The sequence below is a fragment of the Puntigrus tetrazona genome, chromosome 23 (genome assembly GCF_018831695.1).
Source record: "Puntigrus tetrazona isolate hp1 chromosome 23, ASM1883169v1, whole genome shotgun sequence".
NCBI classification, from domain to species: Eukaryota; Metazoa; Chordata; class Actinopteri; order Cypriniformes; family Cyprinidae; genus Puntigrus; species Puntigrus tetrazona.
This window is the reverse complement of record NC_056721.1, coordinates 3414061-3429080: the sequence shown is the minus strand read 5'-3', so window position 1 is coordinate 3429080 and position 15020 is coordinate 3414061. Positions and strand designations below refer to the sequence as shown.

General features: G+C 39.4%; 1 protein-coding gene across 6 annotated transcripts in view; it reads left to right on the top strand.

Moving 5' to 3' along the window:
- Nucleotides 1-15020, top strand: part of LOC122328834 (ankyrin repeat and SAM domain-containing protein 1A-like) — a 77093-nt gene that overhangs the window by 973 nt on the left and 61100 nt on the right. The gene's annotated exons all lie outside the window — the stretch shown is intronic.

Below are 15020 nucleotides of genomic sequence, written 5' to 3'. Positions count from 1 at the left end.
CTATGTGATTTTTGTTTTGTAGGCCGTGGTCAGTGTAGCTTTTGTAGACAGTGGTCAAAAAGTGGCCATTAGCACAATTGAATCTTGACTCAAAACCTTACCGTTATTATTAGCTAAAGCCCCTGTTGTTGTATTTTTGGTTGCAAGTGCGTTTCTTCTTCTTAAACCCTTGCATTACTGTTGTCTTTCAAAAAAAAGCAGCTCAAGGAATCATTCCTTTTTTTGCAACGTAAACATGTTCCTCTTTAAGTCACGAAAGCGTGAGCGATGTGCGCCGTCGTCCCATCCATTACCAAGCACAGAAACGGCGATGTCGTAATACTGAGCTACAGGACGTTCCCTGCCAGATGTGATCTGCACATGTATTTTCAATGTTGCTGTGCGGGAGAGTGTGATACAGATGCAAATTATTCTCGATGCAGTGTTTGAAAGGAGAGCCGATCACATTTGCATGCACTTGAGCCGCTTTGGAATAGCTCTGATTCAGTTTAGCATATCAAAGTCCAGTCTGAATATGTCTCGGACTGGATTTTGAGCTCTTCGTAGATGTGGTTTGCTGCGTCTTGCCTGTTAAACGTCCGTATGGACGTCTGATACGTTATCGTTCGTAACTATCCACCTTGTTACACGTGCCATTTTTGACCCACACGCACAGAATCTTCCCATTACTTCCGCAAATTTATCAACTGGTCTACATGCAGAGGCCAGAAATCGTGCCATCCGTCCTGCCCAGCCTTTCTCCCCGTCAGAAGTCTTTGTGTCCACTGGCATCTGTGTGTCTCGCCTGGCGCGGTGGATCAATGTCTGGCAGGGCTCTATGGTGAGAAAGACCGGCTCAGCGTGTGTCGGAGGTAAATAAACGGATGATCGTCTGGAACCGGTGCCAGCAGGAGAAGAATAAAAGACCGCTCTCTGTCTGTCCTCCCTCTGCTCACAGGCCAGAGATCTTTAAGAGCATCAATCTGTATTTACTTACCAGAGACTGAATTATTGGCAGGTGTTAAAGGGAGTGCTGTGTTTGCAGCCTGTCGTTTGGCGTGTGTGTATTGTAAATGTCAATAGCCTTTTGTGGCGTGAGTGTGTCTTACTCTGCTTGTGTTTACAGTGGCAGTGAGATTCAGTCCCTCACAAATCTGCTCTTATTAACCTAATAACAAGGCCAGTTGCAGAACATCAGTGGCAATCAAACACGCATTAATAATACACATTATGATTACTCAAGCAAATCAGTAAAGACTTACTTTCAGGTTGTGACCTTAAAACACTATAACATTTATATTTAGACATTTAGCAGACATTTATCCAAAGTGACTTAACTGAGGAAATGGAAGCAATAAAAATAAACAAAAGGGCAATGATATGCAAGCGCTATACCGAGTGTCAGTTAAGATGGTCTGGGATTCATGGTAGCGTTCATTGGCCAAGACCCACACATGAGGCTGTTTGACTGACAGTCAAACAACCAATAACAGTTTGTTTACTTTCATACAATAAATAAAAAGAAACAGATATAAAAGAAAAAAATAAAGAAAGCTGTGTCTTTTTTTTGTTTTGGTTAATTGTAGGGATGCACCGATAATGGTTGAAATGCGCATTTCATCAAAGTGGATTTGAGCAGCTCGTCAGTGAACAATTATTTGTAAACTAATCCGTTTTGACATTTGAATTAACATTTGAATAACATAATCAGCTCCTTGGATATTCTGAAATGGTAAACTTGCTTGGTTGCGCACCCGGTACAGCCTTGCACTTGCAGTCAGGAGCCTTTGTGATGATAACACAGATCAAACACTTGCAGGTGTAAGCTAAAACGGTTGCTTTCGGCTAGGTTTGTTGTAGGTGGTCCGTTATTTTCAAAAGTAATAGGAGTATTAAACTTTTACTGCCGCTTATTGGAGCTGCTGTGACGCATGCAAAAATATAAAACCACATTTACGTCCATCTATTTTGGAGTAAACTGACTTTAAAAATGTCACACAATATTCAGGAAGTAGTATAATGTCCAGAAATGTCACCACAGGTATGTGCTGCATAGTGTAATGATCAAACACAGCAGAGTTTTGATGAAGCAGTAATCATCTGATCCATCTAATCAGGCGCTTCAGGTTATTTGAAGAGTACGTGGTATGTGTGTTGGAGCAGAGTTTGACACACTTGGATTAAAATCAATACAGGGTCTAGGCACATTTCTATGAAGAAAGAAATACATTGAAATTGGAAATGGAACAACAATTAACAGTTTAAACTAAAAGTCGCACTTTTTAGGTCTCCGGTGTCAGTCATATTGTACATGACAAGTAGCCTTCTTAGATTTGATGTCAGGGATCTGCAAGCGTCATAATCACTGTGCCGTATTGAATGCGCCATGTTGCAATGCCAATGGATTAGACCTATGTGAAATTACCAGGGTATTGTAGACTTAGCTAGTGCTCAACTGATAAGGATCGTCAGTAACTTATTCAAATTCAGGTAACTAAAGATGTACTTGATTGCTGACATATTGTTGATTCACACAGAGATGGGATGTATACCAATTCGCTGGAAATTAAATGAACTTTAAACTGAATTTAAATGAACTTTTTCATGAATCAGAAACCGATGTATGTGTTAGGAGCGCTATTGGTAGATGTGAAACTGACACAAATGGCAGCTACTAAATCTGTAATCGGCCACCCAGAGTGGTTGAACGATGAGCACAAAGTGATTATCTGATACGTCTTGATATACAGAGGAAGCACTAGATATCATTCTTATCTGTATGCTTTAGCTGCAAGTGGGCTCCTTGTAAGCAGTGTTTTGGACGGATCTCCTGAAATGCTCAGATAGCTGCTTCTGTATTTGCAGTGGTTCTCAGATGAGCTTCTTCTCATCAGTAGTGGCACATCTGTACTCATTTAAGAGCCCGGAGTGGCTTTGGTTTCATTGAATGCTGACATTTCAGGCCTCTGTGGACGCTATCCTGCATTTGCCAAAGCCCTGTCACTCGGATAGTCCCAAATTGTTCCCTCACACTAGACACTTCCTTTTTCTCTCTTCGCTCCGATTGTATCGTGTTATGTTCTGTGGAACACCAAAAATGTTTTCGAGAACGTACACTGTGTATGTGCAAGAAGCAATGGCTGTCAAACTCCAAAAAGGACAAAAAAAGTGATTTGTAGAGCTCACATGCTATATTCCAAGTCTTTGAAAGTCACATGACAGTTTTGTATAAGGAACAGTGTGAAATGAGTATAGAAATCACTGAAAATCCTGTTTGACAGCTGTGGTGGTTCTCATTCATAATATGGAAATATGTAGCTGTTTAATAACTCAATTTAAAGCAGACACGAGTGTGAGTAAGTGGTAAAGGAATTTTTGGATGAACTCTCTTTACGGCCGTGAACATACCTGCAAAGTGATGGAAAGACTTGTCTCTGTGCACCAGAGTTTTTCTAATGGAAACCAAAGAGCAGCACTTGCACAGTTTTTTTGCTTTCTGTGTACTGCGTGGAACGAGGCGTCAAGTTGAGACTTGCCGTTTTGTTTTGAAAGAGTCTGAGTTTTGAGAGTTTTCTCTCTCTCTCCTGCTTGGAATGTCGTTTTAACATGGCGGCGTCTGCAGATTTGGACACGCTGCCTCACCGGTGTTCATAAGTGAGCTCATCTGCTTATACACATTGTGTCCACATGTGTTTTCAACATTCTTCTGAGATATACTCGTCTGTCCATCTGTCAAATGCTTGACTGTCCACCTATTTATTTGACTGTTTGAGCTCAGGAGAGGTTAGTTAAGTTCACTGCTCTGGTTTTACTTGACTCATCAATAGTTTAAGGAGTGTGCGAACAATCAGACAAACATCGATGCTGTCTGTACTCCAGATCACGTGCTGAGTGCCTTTTTAAGCTTAAGATGACACGTTCCTCCATAATTATATCATCAAATAACACAAATGTATTGAGTGAAGAGCCATTTGACTCTAGGTTTTTTTAACGTTGTTATGAGAGTAGGCTTGTATGACTGGACTGAATTCTCAATACATTCTCTAGAGGTTTTATTAGATGCATTGCGACCAAAGGGCTCAGAGCTTTAAAGTCAAATGTGCAATCTCCTCTGCTGGGAAGACTCCTCAACCTCAACCATTTACGTGTGCTACACCGAATCCGTCTGCAAAACTTCTGTAAAAGTGCTGAGTGTTATTTATCTAGAGATCACGTTAGATGCTGTTCGCACAGACTGTCACTTTTGATTCCCACAAAACCTGGCGAAGGGAAGTTTCTCTGAAGGACGGCCAGTGTTGTGGTGGATTCCTGCGGGGGACATGAAAGGGCAGGTGCTTCCTGAAGAACCGCAGCGTCTGGGAACCGAACGGGAGTGTGGTTGCGCTGTTAACGCGGACGACAGAACTGTCAAGATGAAGCGAGGTGAAACGGAGAGCAAAAGTGAGAAACAATCCGCGCTGAACTCACTCGAACAAGTGGTTTAACGCAGTAGGCATGCCGTTAAGACTGCGAGGAAGCCGCTGTATTTAGTTTTTCGCTGTTTTATTTTTTTCGTAATCGGTTGGTGATCGTGCTTTTGAATATTTCATGCTAAATCATAGTTTGGTATTACCGTCATGCAGCTTCAATCGTTGTAACAACAAAGAGTTCAGTTGTAACTAGTTCTGGGGGTAACACGTTACGAGTAACTTGAGTTAAGTAATTGGATTACTTTTTTCAAGTGACTAATAAAGTAATGCTTCACTTTTAAATTAACTAGAAAATATCGCAAAGTAATCCTCTCTCCATCTCGACGGTTACTTTTTTGTGAAGTAACGCAATATTGTAGTGCATTACTTTTAAAAGTAACTTTCCACAACACTAACGGTAACACTTTATTTTAATCACCACTAACCATTAACAAATTGCTTACTAGCATTCGTATTACTGTTATATTGGCTGTTTATTTGTACTTATAACGTTTTATTTTGCACGAACATATTTTAGATCCTGTAATCCAAACCTATACCTAAACTACTAAATATTAATACGCAACAAATTAGAAGACATGACCAATTCAACCTAAAATGTGTCAAGCAGCTTAAAATGCGCTATACTGTATCTACCCTGTAAGAGTTTTGCTGTAGGATAGTTGGCGCTTTATAGAGGTAAGGTTTTGTTTCCCGATTTCGTGTTGTGTGAATAACACACAAAGCTCTGTTTGATGTGGCTGCTTCACACCTCATTGTTGAGTGGTTTGGTGGTGAACTGTGTGATCAAGGACTGATCTGTATCACTTCCTGTTTTCATTTTACACTCGTTGGCTATATTTTGGGCAAAATCTGTTCAATTATATCCAGCCAAGATGACGTCTGCTTGCATGAGGTTCCACAGGCCTCAGTGAAACGTTTAGCGTTGGAAGTGTGGTATGCTAGTTAGCAAACTAGCTCCTGACATTTTTTTGCCAATTCAACCAAATTAAGCAAGTCCGTAACCAATTGTCGTTTCACCTATTTGCTTTTTAATCAGACGTGACATGATAATCCAATGCACAGAAAAAATCTCTATGGTTAAAGTTTTGGTTGTAACTAGTTGCAACTACAATACTCATGAATACTTATTATTCACTAGTATTTATTATCTGAGGTACTTAAGTGTTCTGCATAATATTGAAATAGTTTAGCTTTTTTTAAATTGCTTTCAAATAGTTACAATAAAAGAGAAATGGGAGATTTCACATAAGAGCTTGTAATTGATAGATTATTCAAACGAATACTTAACAAAATCGTTAGTCACAGCTGTAAAGAAAACCTCCTGTCAGATTGTAGCAGTCATTTAGTATGTGTTTTGAATAATGTTTCAGTTGTTTCACATGTGCTCTATTTGTCTTTTAGTGAGACAGTAGTGTGGTTGCACCGACAGAGCCCGCCCACAGGTGGTTCTTATTGGCTGTTATGTGTGATTGATTTTGCTGCTGTATCAATTTCTTGAATCTTACCTCATCAGATCACATCTGGTTTGGAAATGGTGCAAAATTTAATTTCTTCAGTTAGAGCATTAATTCATCCATTTATTTTTTTTTTTAAATCTTATCATCTGCTCGTCAACATGTGTATTTAAATAGTTCTGGGCAGCCGGTTTGTGCAGACAGTGAACATGCATTCAGAGGTCAGAAGTACACTTTCAATGCTATCAGGCTGAAGTTGGCATTTACCTGCACTTTTTAAAGCATGAAATAAACATATTCATGCATAATGTAAAATCAACATAGGTATTTTATTTCAACCACTAACCCCACCCCAGTGGCCCAGTCCTAGATTATACCATGCTTGATTTTAACATTATTTGCACACATTAAAATATTGAAAGAAGTCTCTTGTGCTCACCAATGCTGTTTATTTGATCAAATATGGTATGCTGAATATAAAATAGTTTGGTAATAATTATTAAAATGTAAAATGACTCGTCTTGACTAAGCGAGGGTAATTTCAGATTGCTCATTTAACAGTTCCCACTCTCAACCCTTGACACTCTTCACACCCTTGAGTCATTCTCAGTGGCTATTTCCACACACTCGCATTTAAATATTTCCTCTTGTACGCTCTTATCGCTGGGTGTGCGTTTAAATGTGTATTAAAGCTTCAGGATAAGATCAGTAGGAAGTGCTCTGTGTTGATTGTTGGTTATGAACCACAATGCACTGGGAGTGACTGACAAAATCCTTGACTTGAAATCATTTACCCTCACTTGGCTACACACACACACACACACACTGGAATGTGGTTTATCAGGAACTGAACATTAACATTAGAGCTTGTTGTTGGCTATTCCTGTAGCTATGTCGTAATTGACAGCCAAATCACCCTATCTGTGTTTGAACTAAATTTAGGAGATCTTTAACAGATTGAGTCTGGAGTGCATTGACTGGTAACTCAAACTGTACTGCTGTGGATGGCCAAACAAATAGTTTGATACCTTGTTTATTCACTTTGAAATGCATTTACTGCTGGAAAGTTGTTAGGAGTTTTCAGTCATGTTACTTGAGAATTTAAGGTGGTTATTACAGCAAGCATCTCTGGAAACTCCATTCAGAGTTCAGCAGTTGTTTTCTCAACTAATGGGCTATGAGGAATCTGACACCATCAGGATGGCATTCCAGGAACTGAACCGGACGAGAAGATCCTCTTTTTTTTTTTTCTTTCTAGGAGTGCAAAAACAGAATGGCCATTTCTCAAAAAACAAGAATGCTCGCTAACGTGCAAAAACGTTTATGTTCTGACAGAAAACGTATCTGAAATCCTGCGGACTAATCTTGCAAGGAAAAGTGTTGATGCACTAGTTATTAAGTCAGTACATGATTTACGTTCCCCTTTTTTTGGTTTCAGTATAAACTTGAGCAAAGGGAAGAACATTGGCTTCTGTTAGCTTCTCCTGTGTTTGTTGATCTGAACGTCCTCAATTCACCTCTCACTAAACAATGTCTGAATGATGTGACAACATGCTAGTAGAGGGTGTTATGTTAGCTTTGCTAATGCTAATGTCAGACTCATCAAATCAATCACTAAAGTCGATTCCTATCAGCACAACTCTATAGAAGATAAAAAGTATTTGAAAAGTCTCTCATTCTGTAATAATTATTCAAATGTAATTTATTCCTGTGATCTAAGCTGAATCCTAAGCTGAAGTCTTCAGTGTCGCGATTCTTCAGAAAACAGTTTTGATTATCATCAATGCTGAAACACTTAAGAGGTTCTGTTTCTTTTTATGATGCTGCTTATGTAGGCAGTAGACAGCAAAACAGCTCATAGGTTTTCATACAAAGGTTTATGTGTAAAATCAAGGGTAGTCATTTGAAAACTGCTTTTCACATCTTGACCCACTGATTATTTTTAGAGGAAATCGGCAGAATTCTGCAAAAACTATTTAAACATGGGGGAACTTCATAAATGAATTCAGATTCTTAGAAATTCTGCATAAGTAGTTTCTGTTTGAACAACAGTTTTGTGCAACCATCTAAAAGAACAGCTCATGTTTTGCTCTTTAGCAGCTTACCGTTCTTCATCCTTCATGGTGTTTTTTCCCCTCGCTTCCTCTAGTTCCTGGCAGGCCGTAACCCACCTGCTGTGAGCACCACCTACTCCTACTTACCAACTTCAAACACTGTTTTATTTGGACACAGAAGAGTTGGTCTCTGTAATGTCCTTTCTGGACACAGTCTTGTCTAGACGTTTAGATAGCTTGTTCTAATCCCCGAGTTGCTTTATTTATTTTTTTTCAATGTCAGCACAATGTTACAGTTGGGAAAAACACGTGACCGTTTTTTATGACATGTTTGTATCTTCAAGTCTCTATCTATTCTCATGGATGTCGTGGTTTTATGTCTCAGAGACGGTGTTCTCTTTTCTACGGAGGTTGTGGTTTATAAAAAAGGTTGATGTTTTCTAAAATAAATGTCATATTTGTGTCCTTCTAGAGAGCGCTTTTGTCTCTTGCCTTTCAAACCCTTGATTTGTTGCATGCTGAATTGTGTCAGAGAAGAGGTCAACCTGAGTATGTGTGTTACACTTTGTTCAAGTCTCTCGGCACAGCAACGCGAAACTTGGTTTAGCTGCAGCCAAACTGGAACAGAAGTGTTCTATTTCCAGAGGAGAGAAGTGGGTCGTTTCCTTCTCCAAAAATGATGTCCATCAGACTCTCACCTGTGGTCAGTCTGAATTAAAGAACTGATGTTATTATTTGAGGTCAGCGCTGTAGTTGAAAGCTGCTCGTTCAAGCCATGTCCAAGACCAGAATAGGGTCTAATCCAAAGCAAGACCGAGTCTGCATGCTTCTGAGTCCATAAGGGCAAGACCATGAGAATATGAGCTGGTCTAAAGTATGACACTGGTTTTGGTTGCAAGACGTTTGGTTGGTCATCATGTATCGGCATCGGGTCTGAGGTCTCTTCAGTGATTCTGGGGTGGGTTTTCCGTTTTGACACCTACACCAGGAATCTGTTTTCTGCTTGACATGAGTGCTAGGGTCACCAGTAAAACTCACAATGACTCAGTGTTTCTGGTACTTTCATTATTACTCTAGACATGCGCTCTGGACATCCTGTACCTCAATTCACAAACTCATTTTATCCACCAAGCTGCTTTGAATTAGTGCCTACAAAATTCATATAACTTGTGAAAATTTGCTACAGAGTTACATGATGTCTGATTATTAGAGGCTCAACCAAGTTCAAAATTCATAGTTTTGATGATACATTTTGTGAATCAGGTATCAGGTCATTTTTCATATCACCGCAAGAGAAAAAAAGCCACTTTACAGTACACCTTTGAATTCCTATTTGATATCACAGCAAAGTGACTACTGTCAGGATGCGAAGAGACTTTCATAACTAAAAGTTTTTGAGACAAATCTACCATGCCTTTCAGCGTAAAATAACACTGCATAGTGTTCACTGTATGAATTAAACCTAGATGAATCTTCTCTAAAACTGTGATTTGTTGTTAGATTAACTTAATTGACACACTGTCACTTTAAGGCTGAATGTATGGACCCAGTATAATGACACGCGTCTTATTTGATTTACATTCACTCAATGCATAACAAAATTTTTGCAAGAACAACCTGCAATTTAATCTGCAAATCAAAGGTATGACAAACTGTGGGGCTTGGCATGTACGGATCACATGTCGTCCAAAACGTTGACTAATTGTTGGGGCTGTCAATGTTAATATCCAATTGATTTGAGTGTCTTTAACACAGTTTGACATTAACTGATTTGTTCTGCTCTGTGTGAAGAACTGATTGGAACCGACAGAGCTGCCGTGTTTGATATCCACGGCCTGAGCATGTGTTACGTCTCCACATTGCCCGCGTTCAGCGTAGACGGCTTCATTCACAAATCTTACAGACTCCAACTTTTGAAAATAGAGCGTGTGGAAATGTTACAGAAATGTTTTGTTCAGAAAGTTTGGAAACTTGACGACACATTAACATAAGCAGCTGCGTTATCATCTTAACCCATCCCATCTCACCGCAGCCTAAGCCTATTAAAGCAATGCTCTTCAGTATACATCTAATCTGCACACAGTAGTCGTCCAGGCTGCCTGTATGGCACAGACCGCAGGGTAGTGGATGAAGGGAATTCTGATTATCGTGTGCCAGTGATGCATCTGGCACTGGGTTCAGTACACTTAATTAAACTCCAATGCCCTGGCACTGGGCACCGTGTATCAGGCTTCTTTTGGCAATGTGCCGTGGGATATGGCTAATCCCCAGCAGAGTGTCCACCACCCAGCTAATTGGCTCACGAAGATATCCGGGTCTGCGTTAGACATGTCCTCACCTGTTCCCTCTCTTTTATCCACTTGCTGTTATAGCGCATTGGCGGGATATAGTGGAATATACATCATCACGTAAACAGTAGTTGGGTGACGCACGTTTTCATTGACCAATGAGAATTGTAGAGAGGGGCGGGTCTAAGTATGTTTTCGCTCCATTCTCTAGCTTATTCACCTCCCTTGAAGTGCCTCTGTTATGGGTAGTAAAAGGTTCATATTTTGGTTTTGGGAGTCTGTAACAACAGGTTGACATGTATGCAAGGTCAAAAACGCTTATGTATTTATTTTGACTTGCCAAACGATTCGCTCAACGATTCATTGTGTGACTCTTATCTGTGGTGATTAGTCAATTTCGTTTCCTTTTTATAATAAAAGCTGCATGTGAGAGCGCTGCTTTGTGTACAGTGTTACCGCAAAAAGTTTTACCGCTCCAAAAGGGACACCTTTTGCACTTTCATTCAGACCAACGCTAAAAGACCAACAGGTGGTCAACCAGTGGGCATCAACATAAAACGGCTTGGGATTTGTTTCAGTGCTTCACAATCAACTCTTTCTTTTGAGAGACATTAACTTTATACACAGCGCAGTTCCGATTTTAAACTTCGAAGGATGTTTTTATTCACATAGAGCCGTTACACACTGTGTGACAGATCATTTTCAAAAACCCCTAATTCACTTTAAACCAGATCATATCTACAGCTTTCTTTACCATGCAAGTGGCATCACATATGAATTTTCTTCTTGCTGTTTTTGCTTCCTCGTTGCTTTAAGTGGCACCAAATTACAGCAAACCAGTCTTTTTTAGACCTTTTTTTTTAGATGTTGAAGCCTATACCCCCACTGGGAAATTAGGGATTAGCTTTTCCGTTTGACACCAGAATCTTAAAGCTGGTCCTATACACACAAGCCACTGCCCCTCCACTTAAAAAAAAACAAAAAAAAAAAAAAAAACATTCTCACTTTCCTTATCCTCTATTTCACTTGTGTTGTGTTCGGTTCATCTTTGAAGAACTGTAAGAGGATGAAGATGATCCTCTAGTGCTGGTGACTCATGCCCTTGACTTGAGGCTTATTTTGGGGGCTTATTAAGGTCTTCCAGACTTGTCTAGTGTTTGACGTCTTGTATCTCAAGAGTTCGAAGTCTGTTTCTTTGATTCACTGAAACACTCTGAATCACCCTCACTGATTCATTGGAGGTCACCGTAACATTTTACCTTGTCTTTTGTATCAAAATGTATCAAATCAAGTATGATTTGCGCTTTATTTCGTTTGGTATTAAATTAAGAACTGCAGATGTATGATTATACTTTAGTGTTTTGTGCTGCATTATTTTCAGTGCGTTGTAGTGGTTCTTTAGTTATTGATCTGTGCCCTGCAGGGCCTTAATGGATTAACTGATAACGTTCTCCCTAACGCTGCTCCCTCAAATGCACTATATAGCGCAATACAGTTAATTTTCTGTTACCACATCGGGAACTGTTTTCATTATTTGAGCAAAAAAAGATATAAGTGCAGTATTGCGTTTAAAGCATAAATCAGAACACTTATTATTAACACATGCATGCAACAATATTGCTTAAACATCTTAAAACGCACGCAAATTGCATTAGTATCTCCTGAAATAACGTAATGCATATCTTGCAGTTTCTTTTTCTTGTTTCTTTAAGTTAGGAGTTAATAGTAGCTTGACGAACTGCAGTTTTAAAGTCCCTTCCCATCACTGAAACCACCATATGCGGTTTTTTCCCACATGCAGAGCTTTTTTCCGTAATGGCTTAAATGTTGACATTATGAGAGCCGTTATGTAAGGTGCCTCTCTCTGTTCATTATTTTAATCCGAGTCCTGAATGGATGTGCTTCCCTGCCGGCTTCCAGTCAGAGCTGTGCTCAGTGGGGCTGAAGCTGGCCGAGGGCAGAGCTCTGGGCGTTTATGCCAGCTCAAGCCGCCTTTCCTTCAAAGTCGCTGGGTCTCCTAATATATTGTGATGGGCTGATCTTTTCACAGAGGAAATATGCTGCAAGGTCGTGAGGCCACAGATGTCTGTGTGGGGAAAGAAGGTGTAGTTTTGGGTTGTTGAAGGAGAGACGGCCATGTCAGTGAAAACACTGGCTATGAATAGTGCTTATTGGCCATCGGTTATTGGTGTTTTTATTGGTATGTTTAGTCTAGTCCAACTTTGTTAGTGTTTAGAGCTTTTGAAATATTCAACTTTTATTCAGTCTTTCAGCGTTTCCAAAGTGTGCTAGAACTACTTGAAGAATTCAATTTTGCCGCACAGCATGCTGGGTAGACGTCCCTCTTTCCCCCTCCTCGTTCCAGTGTCGGAGAAGCATTTTTGTCCCGAGCAAAGCATCGGAGCTGCTTATTTTTACATGCCATTTTGTAGACTTGAAACGATTGAGGTTTGTACTTTTTTGGGGGGGTAGTAGAAAATAGTCTTTGTGTAGAACAGCAGTGTCATGGTGGAGGCTTCACGGGGTCCGTCCATTCGCCTGCCAGACCCTTTTCTGCTCTCCAGTTGCCATGGCGCTATTACAATACAGCACAGCGGGCCGGAGATGCCCGTTTTGGTGGAACATGTCAGATTTTGTTGAAAGATATTTCTTTATCTTTCATTACGATGTGCTATATTGGAAGGCGTTACGTAATCAGAGGAAAGCTTTTAAAAGGCACAGTTAAAATTTCGATTTTTTTATAGAGTGTGCAAAAGTTTTAAAACGATTGTAAATGCATGTTATTCATTTATTTTTTTAATTGCATTTGATTTTATTTGTACCGACAGTGGGTTTTTTAGTTTTGTTTTATACTAACCATAGACTTGATCGTTTCTATATTCAGTATCAGTGGCCACCGCAACTTCTGGTGCAGCACAATGTAAGGAAATTGTGAGGAAATAAGAACTAAAGGAGATTTTGAGGTAGTGTAACATGACAGGACAAATCAATACTGATATGAGCCGTTTTTATGATAAAAGTGTTCAGAGCTTCTTAGTTTCAAGATATGTTACGGTTTAATAAGGCATAATACAATGTTACTATACAATATATACAATTTTACTATAGGTAATAATGTATCTTGTATTATAATTTCCTGTGGATGACTATGATAGAAATATGAGTTTTCATTCCGCATTTGGCTGGAGAATAACTACTCGAAAGCGCGTATAGCTTAAGTTTACATTACTCCCATTATCAAGTACAGTTTTCTGTGTATATTAAACGGTATTCTCGCAAGAAAGAAAGAGCAAGCCGGGTCTCAGTTTTTAATTTTTCCAATGCTAATGCAATAATTTAGCCTGCTTCTGGAGATGTACAATACTTCCCAATATGAGAGACCATATTCATATTCATATTCACCAGATTCATACAGGGTTTCATATGCCTATATATATATGACTCATGTTTTGCAGTTTTGTGTTTCTACAGGATGCTAATGATACGCCAACATTACGAATTCAGCCTGACAATCATGAGAAACCCGAGCAGACTTTTATAAACCGCACTGGTCTGTTACTTCCTATCTGATCACGGCACAAAACTGCCGTAAAGAGAGTATTTAATTGTGTCTTCTTGTCTTTTAGTCAATTATGTTTAGATGAGAACGTATTATAAAATGCACTAGCTCAGTAAATATTTCTGATTATTATGAAAGTCAACAGCTGTTTTTTTTGTCTACATTGAAGTCAAATATCATTGAAAGCAGGGCAGATGATGTTGGTTGATTGCATCTTCTGTGAATGAGCAGCACTTTTTCTTTCTTGCTCCGTGTGAGATGTTTGTCTCCGAGAAAAGCTGAGAGAGGTGGAGCCTCCAGCACAGTTTGAGAGCCTCTCTGCCGCCGGCTTCTCCTTTCCTCTTCCTCTTTTGTCTGTGCGCTTTGTGTCTTCATTTGTGTCTCTTTGTCTTGACGGCGAGCGAGCGCAGGCAGCACGTCACGTGATCACGCTCTGCTCTTCAAGCCGCCGTCTTCGGGAATCAGCTCCCGAATCCCATGCAAGACGCGTACGGCTACAGCAAGAGACGCGATTCCAGTCCGTCAACATATTTGCGTCGAGCGCAGAGCCTCAGGCTGTTTTCAGCGCGCGCGGTTGGGAACGGACAAGGAGTTGCTTGTTTTGTTGTTCGGGCAATTTGCAAGCGGGCCGAGGATGGTCATGTTGAAATTGAATCAGTTTGAATCTGGATAAGGCCATTTAATTTATTTAAACATAATCCGAATGAATGCGAGTGCCTTTTGAGGTTATCTCGAGATCCCGGTCATATACAGGAGCTGGATCATAATAACAATAAATAAAAATAACATAAAATCTGAATATTCATTGGAATTGGAATGCATCGAATCAGCAATTTTTTATTAATTAGCGTGCATTTATTAAAAAAACCCAAAACTGTCGAGTTATTACTACTCACGACTTTATTAAAATAAATACAATTTAAAATTGTACATGAACTGCTAAAAAACTTGTCATGCCAGTAAAAAAATATTTTGTTTCAATATTTGTGATTATTATGAAATTCAGAGGAACGAATATCTGACAATTAGCTTACAAATAAATTATAAATTAGAGTTGTAGGCTGAAAAATATATTTCTTTCTTTTGATCTGAAAACTTTATGAAAGCTTTGTTTATTTTCTATATTGTAAACAACGTGCTTGCATGTTTGTTTGGTTTTTTTTTTTTTTAATAGAGCAAAAACAAATAATAAAAGTAGTATATGTGTGTATAGC